General features: G+C 40.2%; 1 pseudogene; it reads left to right on the top strand.

The window, feature by feature from the left end:
• Positions 1 to 4,586: 4,586 nt before the first annotated feature.
• On the top strand, positions 4,587 to 4,705 carry LOC127789454 (5S ribosomal RNA; annotated as a pseudogene).
• The last annotated feature ends 16,358 nt before the right edge of the window (positions 4,706 to 21,063 follow it).

Raw genomic sequence — 21,063 nt, 5'->3', positions numbered from 1 at the left:
TACAAGGAGAAGTATAAGAAAGAGTTTTCTTTTTGGAAAACTATCTCCCGGTATTTTGATAGCTAACATTCATTAGTGCTAAAACGATTTTTAATGAATTTTTCATTAAATAGAAAGTATATATTTTGGAAGTGGGTTTATTGCTAAAACTTGAGTTTGTACTAAAACCCAAAATCTACTTTCTTATTTATTTGGATTTTGATTTTCTAAGTATTTTTATTGAATCCAAATAGGGGGTACTTTGTTATTTACATTTATGTATTAAAGTAAATGGAGGTAAAATATAAATAAAAGAAAATGTAAATAACCTGTGATGTATACATGCTGTGGATTGTGCTGTCAAGCAAATCATTCTGAATATCTGTCATGTTCCTATGCATGTTTCGAAACCCCTTTGAAAAGGTTTTCAATGTTTTCAGTGTATGCTATCTCGAAACATCTATGCAATGTATGTGTTTTCAATTCAGGTTTTGAACCATATTTCGAAACCTATATGTCTATGTTTCGAAACCTCATTTCCAAAGAGGTATGTTTCAAAACCTATATGCATCATGTTTCGAAACCTCATTTCTAGAGAGGTATGTTTCGAAACCTATCATGTCATGTTTCAAAACCTCTCACATTCTATCAGCAGAACATTTGAAAATCGAGATGCATTTGTTTTGCAATTTTGTATTTATCAAAACCATTTGTTTAATGCATTCTCCATGCTCTTGAGATTCAAATTTGAATGTGAAAGTGGAGACCATTGTTTATTCTTAATGCCCATAAGATTCTTTAGAATCTGTCTCCCACTATCTGCTATCTCGAAGTGCTTGTCTTGCTGTAAAGTGTTGTATGTTTCGAAACCTTAGTGCATTTATGTGATGTTTCGAAACCTACTAAGTATGTTTCGAAACCCACTTTTCTGTCTTGTCTCTAACGGCTATAAACAGCCAGATTTCTATATCTTGGTATAAATAGCAAGTGTTTGAAGACAAGAAGAGATTGATAGAGATTGATTGAGAGACAACAAGCAAGAACAAGTGAGCACACACTAGAGACACACACACAAGCACAAATGATCTAAATCCGTTTGACAAGCATTCAATGAAGATCCATTCATTCATAGATGTGCATTGTGATGTGAAAAAGGAGAAGCAAGTGCAAACAACGAGTATCATCCTCCAGCTCCCCTCACCTCAAGTTAAGAGGTTTGTACAACCATGTGGTAAGGCATTTATTGCTCTTTGGGTTGTAAAGATAAATTTTATTATCTTGATTGTTGTAAGGTTTGAGTTTGGCCTAAAACTCATTTGGTGTAAAGGTTTGAGTTGAGCCTAAAACTCACTTGGTGCTAGGTTTGAGTTGAGCCCGTAAAAACTCACATTGTAAGGTTTTGGGGTGAACCGTGGTAAAACCCTTGTTGTGGTGATCACTAGTAAAAGTGATTGGGATTGCAAAATCCTTCAAGTGGGTAAGCTTGAAGGTAGTGGAGTAGGCGGGTGCCGAACCACTATATATCTTATGTGCAATTGTTCTTTAGCTTTTGCTTATCATTATTGCCTATTGCACATGCTTTCATAAGTTTTATTATCAAAGGCTAAAATAGTTTTCATGAGCATAAGTTTATACATATACATAGAAAACATATCTTTGATATACAAACATCTTTGGTATAATCTTACTTATGTAAATCATCATTGCCAAAGATCATTAGTTTGAAATACAAGTCAAAAGATTTTGAATCAAGCAAAATAGAGAAGTGTATTTCGAAACATACTATCTATATTTCGAAACTAGCTATAACAGTAAGGTATATTTCGAAACATATATAGTAGGTTTCAAAACCTACTTAACAGAAAGGTTTATTTCGAAACATATAGCTTATATTTCGAAACCTAGTATTCTTCCAACAATCAAAGTCTTAAATTATCAAAATTTCCATCCTCAAAATTAATACCCAACCAATCGAATAACTAGGGAAAATCCTACCTCATTACCTTATTTCAAATAATGCTGGTGTATCTCTTTACAAGCGCTCTCATCTCTAGGAAAACTATATTGTCTATATCCATCTCATAATCACAAGACTTTTGGCACGAATATCCTATCCGAAACTTGAGAATGCCATGGCACATCACAAAATCAGAACTCTTTTAGGTTGACTATTGATAGCATGCATATTTATACCATATTTTGGCATTTCACTTCATTCTTATTAGGCCATTTGAAGTAATTTTTGCTGATATTTCATTGTTTCTATTTTATTATGCTTCAAATTGTCCTTACACCATTTTCTATCTTACCTCTATGGATCCAGGCTTTAGGGAATATTGGATGGGCTAGAGAAGTGGCTCACTAAAGGAGCTTGGGCTTACTTTCAAGGAGCAAACTTGGGCTACTCAAATTATGCTGTTTTTGGGCTTACTTGTTTTCTGTTGGGCCAGGCCCAACCCTAGCCTTCCTAGCTTTCCTTTCTTAGCCATGTATTTAAGGCCTCTTAGCATTAATTTTCAGAGTATGATGAGATAGAGGGAGAGTCTAAAATAGAGAGGATTCTGCCCGTTTTTGTTGTTGTAGCATTTTTCTGTTTTCTACATGTTTTGTTCCATTCTGTTTTCCTTGCTGTAATGATAGGCTAGAACATTTTGTAACCGGTTGTGTGTCTTGAATCCATGTGGAATTTGAGTCCCGGATGAGCTACAAGAATCTGGTTTGTTGTTTGTTTCTTATTCATTTCTATTTGGTTTAGTTTGAGCAGATTTGTGAATGCATGGAGTTCATGGCAGGTTTGTGTGAACTTGCATGGTTTCATTTTCTGTTAAATGCTTAAGAGAACAGAATGTTATAGCCGGTTGGTATAACATCTCGGAAATGAATATTATGTGCTTGAACGGTTGTTCTTGCATAGGTCCGGATAGGTTGAATAGAGAGTGAATGGTTGCATTTTGTTTGCAAGAGATTTCTGCATTCATTTTGTTATTTCCAATCATTCTAATCCTTGGACGGTTGTTGGGGATGCTTTGAGTTTGTTTTCCGGAGATCAAAACATCTAGCAAGCCAAGACATATAGGTTGGACAAGGAAGATCCCACATAGGAGACAAATACACAGCCGGTTGCATATCTTTTACTGATTTTTCATCCATCTTTATCTTTCTGTTTTGTTAATTAGTTTTCTGTCAAAACCCCCCCCCCCAAACAAACTGTTATTTGTATTGGTTCTCCTTGTTGGTAGAAGAAGGTGAGGCTCCTTGTGAGAGATGACCTAGGGTGCACTTTGCTGCAAACTAGAGAAGAGATTCATAGATCTCTAATTCTGGAGCGGTTCGACAATCGCTGGCCAACTATGCTCATCAATCCTTAGGGAACACACTTGTCAACCATGCATGCCTTTCGAATTTCTTTTTCAAAGATCATAACCCCATACTCGGTCCTTGGGCTACGAGTCCCAACTCAAGCTCCCATCCAAGCCGGTACAGATATCATCATAACGAGCTTGCAGCTCTTATATCCTCATCCTCAATTTTCAATTTTCTTTTCACTAGGCATCCATTAGATATCCTTATACATATTACTTCTCTATTGCCAATTTCTCATGACGTCATTTATCTTGTTCTTATCAATCATGCTTTGATAATCTTCCAACCTTAACACAAAATTCCTTGATCTCGATACTTCTTGTCTTTTATCGAATTAAATCCTCAAAGAAATATTCTTATGTCGTCAAACTATCTCATGTATCCTTGGATCCTCAACATCACGTATCTAGTCATCACTAGGTTGTTTCATAGACTTCTAGTCTGCCACAACATGTCAATGGTCCTACTACATTACCTTAGTTATCACATATCCTTGAAACTAGCTATGCCTCGCAAACTTATTCATTGCTTGATCTTTACTTGTGCTAATCTATTCAAGATTTCTTATAAATTATTGCTCCCTCATTCTCGTAGGTATTCATCACCCGATATAACCTCAAGTTTATGCTTATTGACCACAATCATCTTCTAATCATGTCATATAACTATTTCATCAAAAAAAAAATTATAATTGATTCTATTTGTCTCCAAGTCATCATTTCGTAATCTGACTTTTCATATCAGTAGAAATCTAATAATGTCTTCCAAATCTAACAATACTAATATCCTTGCATCGCTTGCATATAACATTTGTTACTTAGTTATCATACAAATACCTATTCATCCATATACCCATAACTTAAATAAATCCTCCCTCTTTTCGAAGTGATCCTCAATAACATTTTATATCATCAAATTAACCATTTGATCCTCAAATTTGCTTGAACTAATCCTCGAGTTTCGTTTCAACTGACTCTAATCATTCTCAATACTTAAGGCACCATCTCATGCCAACTGATTATAATCATATTCTATCGCAATCATCTAATTTCTTTCCTCACATTTGACCATCAGAATCATGCTCGATCCGAACTAACGCTCATTTTTCTACGAAACCCATCTATGACTTTCGCTTATGGCTTTTACCAGTTTTAAGCGAACACCCCTAATCATGGAGGTGGGCGGGGAACGGTCCACAACCCTAGGGTGGGACCATAAATGAAGAGAGACAGGCCTAAGTGTGCTTATGAGATCATGCCAACACTAATGCACCAGATCCCATCAGAACTCCGAAGTTAAGTGTGCTTGGGCGAGAGCAATACTAGAATGGGTGACCCCTTGGGAAGTCCTCATGTTGCACCCATTTTTTCGCTCCTTTTGAGTCCTCCCTGAGAAATGGGACGGTATTCCTGCCAGTGTAACCATATTCGTTTTAATTCCCTTGGGTACGAATTTCGCAATTTTGCGTTTCTTAATGTTCCCGAATCTCATTTAAGAGCTAAAATCGCTAAAGTTTTGTAACTGTCTCCAGCTCTTCGCAGCGTCCAAATACTAAAAAAAAAGGGTGCACCACCTCTGAACTAACGCCCGTTTTTCTACAAAACCCACCTACGACTTTCGCTTCTGGCTTCTTACTGGTTTCGAGCAGACACCCATCATCGAGGAGGTGGGAAGGGAACGGTCAACGGCCCCGGGGTGAGGCCATAAATGAAGAGAAGGAGGCCTATGTGTGTGGGTGCGATCATACCAGCACTAATGCACGGGATCCCATCAAAACTCAGAAGTTAAGCGTGCTTGGGCAAGAGTATGAAAGTAAAGCAAGATCACTAAAGGGCAAGCAGCGTAGTTCAAAAAAATTTTGAACCTTACCTTGATCCCGGCGATTGGATTAACGTCGAAATTAAATCATTCACGTACAAATAAATAAATCTAACCTTTAGATTATCGAGTCGTTAGCGGATTCGAGCCGTCCAAGCGTCTGGTCTCTAACTCGTGATACGTGACGCGTGTCTGTTGGCGAGGAGAGCGGAATGGAAGTGCTAGCTCCTTCTCCTAACAAGGCTTATGAATGGACAGGAAAATAATTGATTTTCAACTCTTGAAAACCAACAAAATAAAACGCTTAATTTGAGCATCCCATAAAGGACATGGATTGGGCTAGCCCATTAATTCTAGTCTAACTAGAAATTAAAGTGGCTCAAATCCATTTATAAAATATTTGACCCAAATCTAATTCAAGCCCAAATATTTAATATTTAATATTTGGCCCAAATCTAATTTAGCCCAAATATTTAATTTAATTTAATATTTGGCCTAAATACTTTATTTAGCTCAAGTATTAAATTAAGCTCAAATTATTAAATTAGAAACTTCTTTCTAATTTAATCAATTGTTATTTTAGGAAACTTTTTTCTTTTATGACGACCCCTCGTCATATTGACGTTATTACATCTGTTTGTTCTTTTCCCGTGAGAACCTACAAGGGCACAACTTCTTGCCGAAGTGTCCCACTTAACCATACGTCCGCTCTCCTGGTTTAAGCTAGGGACCGTACCTATTGCGTATGACTCATTAGGCTCCCGAATTTGTTGGCAATGTGTCGGTACGAACACATAAGACAAGATTGACCTCTAGCAAGGCATCACTCCTACTCAATTATTCAGAAGGATTCATAATTAGCAAATAACCTTTCACAAGCATGGTTGTCGTGTAATTCGATCCTCTCGTCAATGTATCCTATGTGATCTCAAGTTGGTAATGTATTGCTTGATTATGATCACATAAGTTTTTCTTCGGTCATTCGGATATCTTTACTTAATAGAAAGTGAATCAATAACTCCTTATTAATCTCTTTCACCATGGCCATGGATTTAAAGTGAATATCCACCGAAAGCGCCTTAAATACATCATCCTCTATCAAGGGATAGACGAGTCCCATCTTGGCTATGCACCCATCTCCATAAGCCTCACGATATACCCAACGATCGTCCATGTGCAGCCTTTGTCTAGGCCCATCGAAACGATGTCAAAGCATATCCGTCTTCTTATGAGATGACCGTGACAACCTCAGGTCCAAGGATTAGTTACACCCATCTCGTATGAGAATACCATCAACATATTGTAACGACCCGATCGAGTGATAGGAAGAACCGGAACAACTTACCCTAATGGGCCTACGCGAACTTCCCAGGGGGGTCACCCATCCCTGGATTACCCCAGGTCAAGCATGCTTAACTTGGGAGTTCTTTGCCAACATTCAGCCCAAAAGATATCCAGCTGGTGTTGTTTCCTTTCTTACACTATCCTCGATATATACTAACTTCTCTGGGCTCTCGGGGTATTACATTCTCCCCCCCTTAAGCACATGACGTCCTCGTCATTCGACCTTACAACCGGTCCCAGATCTCTCCCCCTTGCATGGCCGATGTGAGATTCGCCTAAGGTGCTTGCACGCACCCCCCATAGGGGCCTACACGCCCCCCTTGGGACTCAGCCTCCTCGCTAAGGTTTACCCCACCACAGCGCTCAGAGGCTCAGGGGTCGGCTCTGATACCACCTGTAACGACCCGATTCTTGTGATAGGAAGAACCGGAACAACTTACCCTGATGGGTCTACGCGAACTTCCCAGGGGGGTCACCCATCCCTGGATTACCCCAGGTCAAGCACGCTTAACTTGGGAGTTCTTTGCCAACATTCAGCCCAAAAGATATCCAACTGGTGTTGTTTCCTTTCTTACACTATCCTCGATATATACTAACTTCTCTGGGCTCTCGGGGTATTACATTCTCCCCCCCTTAAGCACATGACGTCCTCGTCATGCGACCTTACAACCGGTCCCATATCTCTCTGTTGGAAATGTATGCCCTAAAGACACGTTTTGTTTAATTTATGGTAATGATGTTTCCTTTATTCAGTTTATGGCACATATATATTATTTGCATTTGATTGTTGGAAAGGTGTCCATGCTATTAAGTAAGTGATTCATGTGATGGGTCGTTCTTCACAGTTAGGCATGAATCATGGGTACTTAATAAGCAAGAAAATATTACTCTTGATCTTTTGATAGAACTGGGCATTCTATCATGATAAGATCATTGTGCAATAGATCCTAATGGAGGATGGCTTGCCTTAGCCAGTAAACAGTCCGTTTACTCTAATTGTACAAGCGCATTTGGAATGCGTAGAGTGGACCTGTGATAGAAGCTAATGACAAAGTACTAATTATCATGGAGCCAGTCTATCACTGCTACTACGTGGACGAGTACTCTAATACTTGAGTATTAGTTGGTGGTCTAGTAAACCTAGAGCTATATTCTTAGATTCATTGTAGGTGAGGTCTATCAAAGATCAATATCCTTTTGAGTTGGGAGTATGGTTTCTAATTAGCTAAGACAGACTAATACAAGATAGTTTCTGTGATTCACCCCCTTGTGATTGTCCAAGAATAATCGAATAATCCAGGGCCCTGGGAATGTGACTTAAGAGTGTGTGCTTCTGGGTAGCTCCCAGTGATAAGCAAGTACATTCGAGTAGTCACGGATTATTGGACTAGTGATCTAAGGATGGTAGAAGTCATTTAGAAAGGTGTTAGTACATTATTCCTTTCTAAATGATGGGTGTTACGCATAGGGGTATTTTCGTCATTACACTAGTAGGTCAAAGACATGGCATATGCAAAATTATTCGTGGGGTCAGTGTTACCATATGGTGATAATTGGAACACTTAGAATGACAAAATATAGCTACTAGGTAGCAGGGATATTTTGGTCATTTTAGTAGCCGTGAATAATTTGTCTTTTGGTCCCCGGGGTAGCTCGATGTAACTCATGTATTTTTTAATACATTTGGCTTGTTGGATGAATTACATTGAGAGAGAATTATTTTATTCAGAATGGTCCATAATTAATTGGACTAGAATAAAATAATAGTTCATTAGGGTTTTAATTAATTAATTGGGCTAACCCAATTAGAAAATTAATTAAAAGATCCTGGCCCATTAGGGTTTGGCCCACTAGGGTTTTAACCCTAGGGTTCTCCCTATATATATCTCTCTTTAGTTGTTTTTCGTCTAAGTCGTTTTTCATTCTTCTTCACCGAAGAGAGGCCACGAGTTCGAGTCATACTCCGGAAGATCGAAAGGGTGCGTTTGAGTTCTGATGCGACGGAGCCGAAGGCTAGCAGGACAGCAGTCGTCTCCACCACGCGAAGAAGCTCCCATCGCTCCATTCCGTCCGGTAATCCGCCGTAAAAGTAAGTCTCCTAGATTCTTATCAATACGAGGAACGGTTTTGATCTTAAACCGCTTCCGCTGCATGCTTTGTATCCTCGTGTATGATCCTTCACTCTCCCCCCTTGCATGGCCGATGTGGGATTCGCCTAAGGTGCTTACACGCACCCCCCATAGGGGCCTACACGCCCCCCTTGGGACTCAGCCTCCTCGCTGAGGTTTGCCCCACCATAGCGCTCAGAGGCTCGGGGGTCGGCTCTGATACCACCTGTAACGACCCGATCGAGTGATAGGAAGAACCGGAACAACTTACCCTGATGGGCCTACGCGAACTTCCCAGGGGGGTCACCCATCCCTGGATTACCCTAGGTCAAGCACGCTTAATTTAGGAGTTCTTTGCCAACATTCAGCCCAAAAGATATCCAGCTGGTGTTGTTTCCTTTCTTACACTATCCTCGATATATACTAACTTCTCTGGGCTCTCGGGGTATTACACATATAACCAAAATGGATTCTCATGGTGAGTCATGTCTAGTGACACATTCTCCAACATTGGTCACCTATGTACTTGTCTAGGCATCCCCATGCCTATGGGTGTGAGACCCCCATTGCTATCACATAGCAAAAACCATAGCACATACAAGTCTTACCGCAATTGTCAATGTCCATTCTTGACATTGCTACGACTTGAGATGTTTAATGATGTCTAGAAACTATGATGCATCATCTCACATCTTTATAGATTAATCACAGTATACATCATATGGACTTCTATCTAGTTTCATTTGGCTATTACAATAATAACAAGAAACTAATAGAATGACTTCTTGTGAATTTGAACAACTCCTTATTCAAATAATAAACATGATTATAATTGTCAGTATACAATATGCCCAATCTGATTGGGTCTAGAGCACCTACACTAACAATCTCCCACTTGCACTAGAGCCAATCATTCATGTATCTTATACCTAATGATTGAACATGACTTTCATGTTTCTCCTGGGACAGAGCTTTAGTGAAGGGATTTGCGACGTTGTCATCCTTCGACACTTTCTCTATATATGCACCTCGGTTGATAATCTCCATTATCAAAAGGTGATGCCACAATATAAATTTGGTCCGTTAATGAGATCGTGGTTCCTTCGCTTACGCGATGGCTCCATTGTTGTCCCAATAACTATTATTGGATCAATAATGCTGGACACCACTTTAAGTTCATCAATGAACTTACGGATCCATACAACCTTCTTAGCTGCTTCGAAGGCTGCTATATATTCGACTTCAGTTGTTGAATCTGCCACTATCTCTTAGTGGAACTCTTCCAACTCATGGCCCCGCCATATAGGCAGAATATGAATTTCGACTATACGTGATTTAAAATCATCATGGTCGAATTGGAAACTGGCATCCGTGAACCCCTTCACAGCATGCTCTCCTTCTCTGTATACCAAGAACATCTCTTCAATCCTTCTCAAGTACTTAAGGATGTTCTTAACTACAATCCAGTGTTTCTCACCTAGATCAGCTTGATACCTACTACATATGCTCAAAGCATATGCGACATCAAGCCTCATACATAACATGGCATACATGATCGAGCCAATAGCCAAGGCATATGGTGCTCGACTCATCCTATCTCTCTCATCTTGTGTCTTTGGACACATTGCCTTGGAGAGATAAATTCCATGTGATATGGGAAGACTTCTCCTCCTAGAATCTTCCATGCTAAACCTCTTTAGCACCCTGTTAATGTACGCGCTTTGGGAGAGTGCTAGCAACCTCCTGAATCTATCTCCATAGATCCTTATTCCTAGAATATAGGTTACTTCTCTCAAATTCTTCATGGAGAAATTAAATGAAAGCCATCTTTTAACTGATTGCAACATAGGAACAACATTCCTAATGAGTAATATATTATCCACATATAGGACTAAAAATGGTAATCGCGCTCCCACTAACCTTCTTGTAAACACAAGGATCAACTTTCCTTTTGTGAAAAATCAAACCTTTTGATCTTTTCATCAAAACATTGATTCCGACTCTAGGATGCTTGCTTTGGTCCATAAATGGACCTTTGTAACTTGCAAATCTTATTTGCATGTTCATGGGTAACAAAACTATCAAGCTATGTCATATACACATCCTCGAGCAGGTTTCCTATAAGGAAAGTTGTTTTGTCATCCATCTGTCATAACCCAGAGTCAATGTCAAACATTGCCTCATCATAGGTAGTAGTCAATGTCAGACATTGTCATAACCCGGAGCTCATTTAAGAGCTAAAATCGATAAAGTTTTATAACCGCCTCCGGCTTTTCGCAGTGTCCAGATCCTAAAAGAAAGTGCACCGCCTCCAGACTAACGCCCGTTTTTTTGCAAAACCTACCTGCAATTTTTGGTTTTTGCTTCGTACCGATTCCGAGCGGACGCCCCTCATCTCAGAGGTGCGCAGGGAATGGTTCACGGACCCGGGGCGAGGCCATAAATGAAAAGAGACAAGCCTAAGTGTGCGGGTGCGATCATAAATGAAAAGAGACAAGCCTAACCGTATTCGCTTAACTTTCCTTCACTACGATTTTTGCGGTTTAGGGTTTCTTAATGTCCCCGAAGCTCATTTAAGTGTTAAAATCGCTAAAGTCTTATAACCGCCTCCAGCTCTTCGCAGCGTCCAAATCCTAAAAAAAAATGTGCACCGCCTCCAAACTAATGCCCATTTTTCTACAAAACCCACCTACGACTTTCGCTTCTAGCTTCTTACCTGTTCCGAGCGAACGCCCCTTATGGTTGAGGTGGGCGGGGAACGGTCCACGTCCTCGGGGCGAGGCCATAAATGAAGAGAGGTAGGGAATCCCATCAGAACTCCGTAGTTAAGCGTGCTTGGGCGAGAGTAGTACTAGGATGGGTGACCCCCTGGGAAGTCCTCGTATTACACCCTTTTTTTGGTTCTTTCGAGTCCTGCCTGAGAAAAAGGCCGGCGTTGCCGTCGGTGTAACCCTATTCGCTTAAGTTTCCTTCACTACGATTTTCACGGTTTAGGGTTTCTTAACGTCCTCGGAGCTCATTTAAGAGCTAAAATCGCTAAAGTTTTATAATCGTTTCTGGCTCTTCGCAACGTTCAAATCCTAAAAAAAATCGTGCACCGCCTCTAAACTAACGCCCGTTTTTCTACGAAACCCACCTGGGACTTTCGCTTCTAGCTTCTTACTTGTTCTGAGCGGATGCCCCTCATGGTTGAGGTGGGCGAGGAACGGTCCATGGCCCCAGGGCGAGGCCATAAATGAAGAGAGGCAGGGAATCCCATCAGAATTCCGTAGTTAAGCATGCTTGGGAGAGAGTAGTACTAGGATGTGTGACCCCCTAGGAAGTCCTCATCTTGCACCCCTTTTTCGCTATTTTTGAGTCCTCCCTGATAAACGGATTGGCATCGTCGTCGACGTAACCGTATTCGCTTAACTTTCTTTCACTGCGATTTTCGCAGTTTAGGGTTTCTTAATGTCCCCGGAGCTCATTTAAGTGTTAAAATCACTAAAGTCTTATAACCGCCTCCGGCTCTTCGCAGCATCCAGATCCTAAAAAAATGGGCACCCCGTTCGAACAAACGCCCATTTTTCTAGGAAACTCGTCTGCAACTTTCGCTTCTGGCTTCTTACCGATTTCGAGCAGACGCCCCTCATCATGGAGGTGGGTGGGGAACGGTCCACGATCCTGGGGTGAGGCCATAAGTGAAGAAAGGAAGGCCTATGTGTGTGGGTGCGATCATACCAGCACTAATGCAACAGATCCCATCAGAACTCCGAAGTTAAGCGTGCTTCAGCGAGAGTAGTACTAGGATGGGTGATTGTGACGCCCCGTTCCCACTTACGGGTGTCACTCGTGAACAATTACCCGAATTATCCACCTGCCCAGCCATTGGTGAAGGGCTGATCACTCAAATGACACCGCCTCGCATTTTTGGAAGATTCTCAATAGACTGACTTGGGCAATGACGATTCTGTAGAAGTTTTCGTGACCTTCTTATTGGAAACACAGGTAAAACTCCTTTAACAGATCCTGCTACGCTCTAAATGCATTATGGTCTTTTCCTGAGCAAAACAGTTGGTGACCCCCGGTCAAGGACTATAGGGTAACCGCGATCACTGAAGGACCTTGTCTTAGGGCAGTTGAAGGTTTTTGGAAGCCCGTACACGATCTCTGATAGCTTCATACTAAGGAACCTAATTGGCGAGCAAGCCCTCCAGCCCCCTAGATGAGGTGTGCTGGTTCTTCTTATATTACCCAACTAATATCTGACGCTAGCAAACTTAGCTATCTTCTTCATAGATTTTAGCTTCTTGTTTGTTTTCCACAGACGGTGCCAATTGTTGTAGCCCAAAAACTACGATAATAGAATTTGTAATGTAAGAAAGTTGGAGTCGAGGCAGAGCGAGGTGGATAGCTGGCAGGAGTCTACTGGTGGAGATGGGCATTGGGTAGCTTCGGTTCACGATACCCGGGACGAGGTCGTAGACAGACCTCTGAGGGCACCTTCAGTATCGCTCGGGATTGGCCTCCTGAGTGCTTGAGGAATATACGCGCTCACAAGAACAAGTTAGACAGCACGTAGGGATTCCTCACCCGCATATGCCTTCCGATGCTTAAGTCAATACAGCTAGGAGAATAGTGCAATAGATAAGTAAGGCATGCTATCATAGAACAGTTATACCTTTCCCAACGAGAGAGGGTCAATCTTAGTACTATTACAGGGAACCGGGAATGTACCTATACATTAGTAGCATACGGACGGGCCTAAAGGGAATCCTCTCCGGAGGGCTGGTCAACCTAGGGGTCCTTTCGGGAGAAGGTGGGTCTCATGGTGGGCTATCGAAGTAGGGTCTTGGCCCCTAGGGGGCCTGCTCGAGCGCAGCTCTGGGTTCAGTGGGAGATGCCTTGGGGTGATACTTACTTAACCACTATTTCCTTAAGGGACATATCGCATTCCACGGACGTAAACATATTGTATTACATCCTATAGGCATATCATGTATGGGATAATATAAACATTAAACATTGTATATGATATATAGTGTGATATATATTAAGAGATATGGGGGTTTGACACTTGGTTGCTGCTCACGTGAGTATACATTCTATATATATACATATAAATGTTAATTGGAGGGGAGAATCAGGGGAAGAAGCTTGTGCAACATATAAACATATATATATACATGATATACATATCAGAAATAGGGGCGAGGAAGAAGGCCTCGCTGTTCTTCCCGAGGGGCAGAACCTCTCGGGAAGCTTTGAAGAAAGCTTCTTGAGGGACGACCGGCTGAGGCGCCTTGCGCTTTTCTGAGAGAACACTAGCAAAAAGAGACGCGCCATTGCGGAGAGACCAAGTAGCCGAGAGCAAAACCATAGCCGAAAGAGGAGGTCTTGCCGAGAGAAACCGCCATGGCGGCCGAGAGAAGCTCATCTCTCCTAGAGAAAATGCCGAGAGAGAACCCTTAGAGCCTCCTAGAGAGAAGGCACCGAGAGAGCTGCACCTTTCCGAGAGATGATGGTCCTCTCGGAGAGGGCCGTTGCACTATCTTCTTCCTGCCAAGAGAGAGAAAGAGAAGGGGGGGAGCTTGGGCTTCTAGAAGTAGCCCCCTCTTTTACTTAGACCCTTTGACTTGCCTTTTATACCCAATATGTCTTAAACCATTTTACCTCTCAAGCTTAGCCTATTTACCTTTTTGCCATTAGCTTGGCGCTTTGGTTATTAGACCACGATTTCTTCTTGGGAAACGTGTCTCAGCTCAGACCACTTTTGGGATTCTCCCACCTTGGGCTTATTAACCTAAATACCCCTAGGCATCTAATAACCAAAATACCCCTAGGTGGATGCTCGGGAATTCTATGGCATAATATAAAACACCCAAGTTAGATAATTACATCTAAGTGAGATAGTTCAAGAAAGAATATACATACGTATGTGCAAATACAAAAATGCAATAGGTTATGGAATTTCCTCCGTCTCAATCATCCCCACCAGCCATCATGTTCAAACTCTAGTCTCATCTCACATACATGTGATCGCTTCCCACCACACGGACATGATCACACAAGATGACTTGCCACCATCTCTTCCCATCATCATGTTCAAACTCCAGTCCCACTGCACGAACACGATCACACATGAAGTCCCACCAACTAACCCCAACCACAAATGTCGAGATGCATCCCAAAATAGAAAGAATGTGCTTGGAATAAAGGAAACATGAGATGTAAGCCACAAGCCACACACAAACGAAACCAAGAATGATCAAATGAATCAATAAGCATGCAAGAACCACTTACAAATGAAACAACAGATGGTCAATATGAAGCAAAGTACATGCAAAAGCAATTTATATGCACAAGAACTACTCACCTTGACGGTTTACCTTACGATAACACTGTTCACGGTAGTGGCGTTGGGTTTTTTTGCAGAAAACATAAGTTTTTATAAACCAAACATCAAATATTCTTACATAAGATTATTCTATTTTATTGAACTTATTTTTCTAGAAATTTACAAGGGAAAATGAGTGTGCACGCGCCGCCGAAAGGAGACTCACGTGTCTACACACACAGATAGGGTTGGCGCATGCACTGCACTTGCCGGTTATCTTCTCTGGCGATGAGCAACGCAATGACAACTAGCCTCTATTTTTTTGCCATTTTCTCACTCATTTGAGCTCTGATTCGACCCTTGTTTGTTCCTATGGCTTCCTCTTTCTTTCTTATACCCAATTATAAGCTTAAATTAGACTTACCTTACTACTTTTCGATGACCTGAGCCCAGATTCTGGCGAGTTCTTTGAAACTCCAACGAACCTGATATCTCCCTCGTTTCTTGACAAAAACCTTTTCTCTTTCTTTCAGAATACGCCTCTCACCCTCAAGAACATAATTCTCTTCTCAAATCAGCCTACCCTTGCCTTAATCCTCTTGAATTGCTTCACAAACTTCCCCAAAGGCCTTATTTATAGAACTTTCCGGCCAACCACTTTGCACCACATGCCATGCCACCTAAGGCCTCATTTATGAGGCTTCATGATTACCTCAAATGGTAAGTTTGGCCGGTTCGTTCCTCTAATGAGTTCATTTTGGGTTTTTAAAAATTACACTTTGGCCCGAAGTTTCATATATTTGCACCTTGACCCTTGGACTATTTAGGACTTTGGCTATTCATGTGATTCCTTATTTTGATCCCAAATGTCCTTAAGAAAAGGTTTCTTGCATCTTCTATCGACCCCTAATGTAACACCCGATGTTGCAAGTGTTAAAGAATAATAAAGCATAATAGCATGTTAAGTATTTTGAATTGTTTGAATATAGGTTGGAGACCTAATAGAACCCCAATGGGTGTCGGGTAGCATAGCTTGATGCCTAGAGCAACCCGAAAGTGATCAAATGTGGAAAATTTATCCCGTGTTTGGAAACAAATAAATAAATAGGAGTGGAGATTTATGAGAATTTCTAAAATTATCCTTGAGGAGAAAAGGGGATAAATGGATCTAAAAGTGCCTTAGGAATGGACACTTTAGTAAAATGGATAATATTTCCATTAAGTGTAAATTGGTAATATGAAAAATAATTCCATTAAGGGACTTATCTATGTGTGAAATTTTCCTATATTTGCTCTTGAAAATGTGGTCATATATGGAAAAATTAGAGAATTAATGGATAGCTTGGACTAAAGTTTGGTGGCCAATTTGTGTCTAAGAATGACACTTGACAAGCTCTTGTCCAACAGAATGGAAGGAATTATTTAAATCAAAAAGGAAAAGAAATTGGTTATTCATGCATTAATGAGAGTAATGATTATGGTGTATTAAAGAAAATAAAAAAGAAATTAGATATTAGTCTCCATTTAATGCTTTGAAAATATGGAGATTTAATTAAATTGAAATGGTTGAAAATGGTCATTCTTGAAATTAGTCAAGACTTATTAATTTTGAGAAATTATGTTTTATGAGAATGTAAAACGTGATCCAAATGTGGAGATTAAATCTTGAATTTGGTAAAGATCCAAGGGTCAAGATTGAAGGCTACAAATTGGCATAGATTGCCAAATGTGTCAAGAAATTTCAAGGGAAGAAGTGATGGAGGGTGGAGATTTAATCTCCAAAGAAATTAAGGGATGGGATTTAAATTTTCCATGTCACTTGGATTGTGTATGTGTTGAATGGATGAGATTTAATCTCAAAAAATAAATCTAAAGGCTTGCCTTAAATCCTCCAATATGGCATGGATTGTGTTTCTCTTAATGGTGGAGATTTGATCTCCATTTTAATCAAGGATGGATTGTGGTAGGTTAGAGGGTTAGGAACTTTTCTCATAAAGCAAGAATCAAGGGCTAGGATTTAGTCTTAGTTTTGTTGTTAATAAGTTTTAAGGGTGTGTTTGATAGCATGGAAATTCCATTAAAAATGTCACATCCGAGGAATTGAATTCCATTTTTACTGTTTGACACACTGCATTTTCTATGGAATTGAATTTCATTGTACAACTATTAAAGCATGTTTTGGTCTACTTTCCATGGAAAATTCCATTTAGGGGGGAGATGGTTTTTGTTTTCCATGCAAGTTGAAAACTATTTTCTTTTTCAACTAAATGCTATCAAACACACCCTAATAGAAAATCTCCCAAAAGAAAAGAAAATAATAAAATGGGAGAGATTGGAAGAAGTCTCTTGAGAGTTAGAGAAAAATGGAAAGAAATAAAGAAAGGGAGAAAGGGAAGAAGAAAGAAATCAAGGTAAGGATCTTGGATTTGCAAAAATTTGTATGAAACTTTAGTCTTTTATCTTGAAATTTTTTTGTAACGACCGTGGTTTAATTAATATTTGAACATTAAAGGGAAATGATAATTTATTTAATCCAAAAAAATTAAATTAAAACTTATTAAATTATTTAATTTCTGAATTTCTGAGGTATGAGTGTTAATTTTAATGTGGAGCGTAAGTATGGTTTTCAGAAGTTGGGGGCGGGGGGGCGGGGTTAGGTGTAATTACCGAAACTTACATGGGGAGTCTCTTTAAATTTAGTAAAGTACGTGCATATTATTAATAAGGTGGTTACTTGATCAAGCGCGCATGCAGGCTGGGACGTGGACTCGGGACCGAGCCAGGTAGGCCGCACGGCTGAAGGAAATCAAGGCTGAATTTTTCAGCCAATTCCAAGCTCACAACAACGTCGTTTTGGGCTAGGGAGGTAGCAGATTTGGCCGCCACGCAGCCAGCTTCCTGGTGCTTCTGTTTATGAATTTTTGGCCCTCAATTTCTCTCATATATATGGCATCACATCGGGTAGAACAGGGGCTAAATTCAAGCGCAAAATTAGAGAGGAAGCAACGTCGAGCAACAACGAAAATTGGAGGAAATTTGGAGAAATTTTATGCAATTGGGCCTTAAGGAAGTTAGGTGAATTCTGTATGATTGAATTCAATTTTAGACAATTCGATTAACTAATTTTTAGATTGCAGCCTTACTAGTGTTGTTAGTAAAAAAAATTATTATTTTGCAACGGGTATTAATTCAGTGGCATGTGGGTATAAAAACACCAAAATTCGCTAACTAAAGGCAAGCGCCTTACTTCCTTTGTGAGCCCCTTCCATTTTATGAATTTCATGCATTTCCTTAATTTGATTCGATTTCGTGTATTGATTATATGAATTAAAGAATTTATTAGTATAAATTAAATAAGAGATTCATTGAGGTTTTATTTGTTGAGTGTCTATGGGATATTATATTGCCCTTACTTCCTTGGGAATTATGTCGAACCAGACCTGGGACTAGATTCTTAGTGGTTGGGGTTCAATTATGGGTCCCTCGGGTGTGAGCGGTCGAAAGCTATCGAACGGTGAGGTGTGTGTTGACTATTTAGCGACGAAGGAGCAGACCGTCAATCAACCTGAAGAAGTCTGTTGACTAGTTGCTCTGAATTATGGACTGTCTCCTGGCGCCTGGTCATTGTCGACCGACTTTGTCATTATGTGGCATATTGCATGGCATGACATTGCATGGGATTAGATTTACATCACTGGGGAAATACATAAGTTGAGTATGCCTAGACACGAGCATATTAGATTGCCTAGGTGCGTAAGCACTGCATTATATGTGTATTCCTATGTGGGCGAAGCATGGCTTGATGCCTGGCTTTTGGGAGCCAATGTATCATGTTGATGCTTACTACGCCATTGCATCTATTATTTGTTGCATTGCATGGTAACGTTACCATATAATTTATGCTAGCCAGGGCCTCGGGCTCATATATCCATGCTACCCAGGGCCTCAGGCTCATATATTTATGCTAGCCAGGGCCTTAAGCTCATATGATCTATGCTAGCTAAGGCCTTAGGCTCATATGATTTATACTAAAGGCTCAGGCTCATATCATTTATGCTAGCCAGTTCATGGCTACAACAGGTTTGTATGTTGGGACTTGGGTGTCAAATAGTGCATTTCTTATGTAGGCCCCAAGGACTATCATTATATGCATTGTCTATTTATTTATGTTGATGGATGAATAGAGTAATGCATGGCATGGCATGACACTTCGATTTCGATCACGATATTTGATGGGTTGTATTTAGTGTGAGAGATTTATTCCCTACCTTACCATATTTATTTTATATGTTTGTTGAGTCTTGTGACTCACCCTTGCTTTACATCATTCCAGGTAAAAGGAAGGTAAAGGTCGAGGGTGAGAGAAACAGTGTTTGAGTGCATGGGTATCCAGTCGTACAAGGCAATCCCAACCGTTGGTATTGGGGGAGTTTTTGTGGTTTCAGGGTACAAAAGGCTGCCAGCTTAGTTTTTGATGTCGTGATTTTGTACCCAGGTTTTTGTTCGGGGGTGTGCCTTATGTTTGCCACCCTCGTATATTTTGGTTTTGTACGTATGTATATACCATGCCTCCACAGTACTATTGTACTTCCCATCTTGCACGAAAATTTTTGGCGTCATTTTACTCTTTTTTTGAGACCTCTACCTGGGGCTCGCAGGCCTCTAGGATCTCCAGGCGAGGGACCCCATAGTTTTGATATTTCTAAGAATCTCTCCATAGGTGGTGAGAAGTCAAGGAAGTCTCTTTGAAGCCCAAGAGTTAAAAGCTTCTAAGAACTCTAAGGTAATGGATGGCCCCATGGATAAGTGGTCTTGCATGCATTGTAAGTATTTGTTATAAGATCTCATTATCATTGCAAGTGTACATATATCTTTGTGTATTAGTGGGACCTTTGGCCATAAGGATAGCTAAAACATTAGGGGAAAATGGTGGTTGATGCCTCAACAGAGGAGGGTTGTAAGGGTAAAGAGAACTATCCATCTTATGCATGATCTTGCCATTTCATGATTTATTATGGTCATATTTACTTTGCATTACACCTTTATTAAGCTTTAGCTCATGAGGTTTTTTACCTCACATGTAGATGTGGCAAGTCTAAAAGGGAAAGGAATCTTGGATGGTTAAAGCATGAATGATCCATAAAGGTAGCTCCAAGATATTTTGTGTATTGCTAGTATATGGCTTGTCGAAGCTTGAAGCATGGGTTTGTAAATTTTATTTTGATAAATGGTTGTAAAAAGCTTCATGTAAGTTGTAATGCCTTTATTTTTGAATGGGGAAATGTTTCTCGTATGATTGTATTCTTCGTATTTTTTGTGAAATTTGGGGCTATGGCACCAAAGGAAAAGAAAAAGAAAAAGAAAAAGAAAAAGCGGTTGCTGCTACTCGGCAGGGCACACGGCCCGCGCATAGTAGGCACTATTGTCGTGGCTGTTGCTACCAGCTGCCCCTGAGTTCCATTTTTTAAAATTTTTGGCTTCTCTGATGTATTTTCTCTAAATTTTGTTAGCCGAATCCTTGAGTGGAGAGAAGAGAAGGGCGAAACCTAGTACCCACCTAGGGCGTTTCTCATAGAAACATAGTCAATCTCTTTATTAATTGTTTGTGTATGAGTAATTCGATTGATTATTCACTCGTGACACCCTAAACATCTTTTCCCGAACTTCTCTGAAATTTTATTTTTATCCTTGAATTCTCACGATTCTTTGGACATATCCTACTACCTCAAACACACGAGTCTCATAAAAATCTCGGGTATTATAGCTAAATTACTATTGAATCATCATGTGAGATGATTATATCTCCTATGTTAGTCGGTGTGAACATAATGGGTTCTTCATTCTTTCTAGTCTCCATTATTGAGTTGACTTGGTAGGCCTGACGAGTATAGGCCTTTTCGGGAAAATGAAGAGTTACTAGCCAAAGTTTCGCCCCTCGAAATGATATGTATAGCTTGGTGAGTTTGTTCATTATCCATAAGGGGATCCTGTCTGTAGTCCCTCATCTTTTATTGTTGTCTCTGATTTTTTCACTCTTGTTCCTCATGCCTTTCTTCTCTCATTTGTGGTTCCTTGTCATTTATTTCTTCTCCTCGTACATATCTCCATAGGTGTCCCTTTCGAATAAGTATTTCA

Source organism: Diospyros lotus, chromosome 13 (genome assembly GCF_014633365.1).
Source record: "Diospyros lotus cultivar Yz01 chromosome 13, ASM1463336v1, whole genome shotgun sequence".
Classification (NCBI taxonomy): Eukaryota; Viridiplantae; Streptophyta; class Magnoliopsida; order Ericales; family Ebenaceae; genus Diospyros; species Diospyros lotus.
Note: the sequence above shows the minus strand (reverse complement) of the source record. Positions and strands in the feature narration are given on the sequence as shown.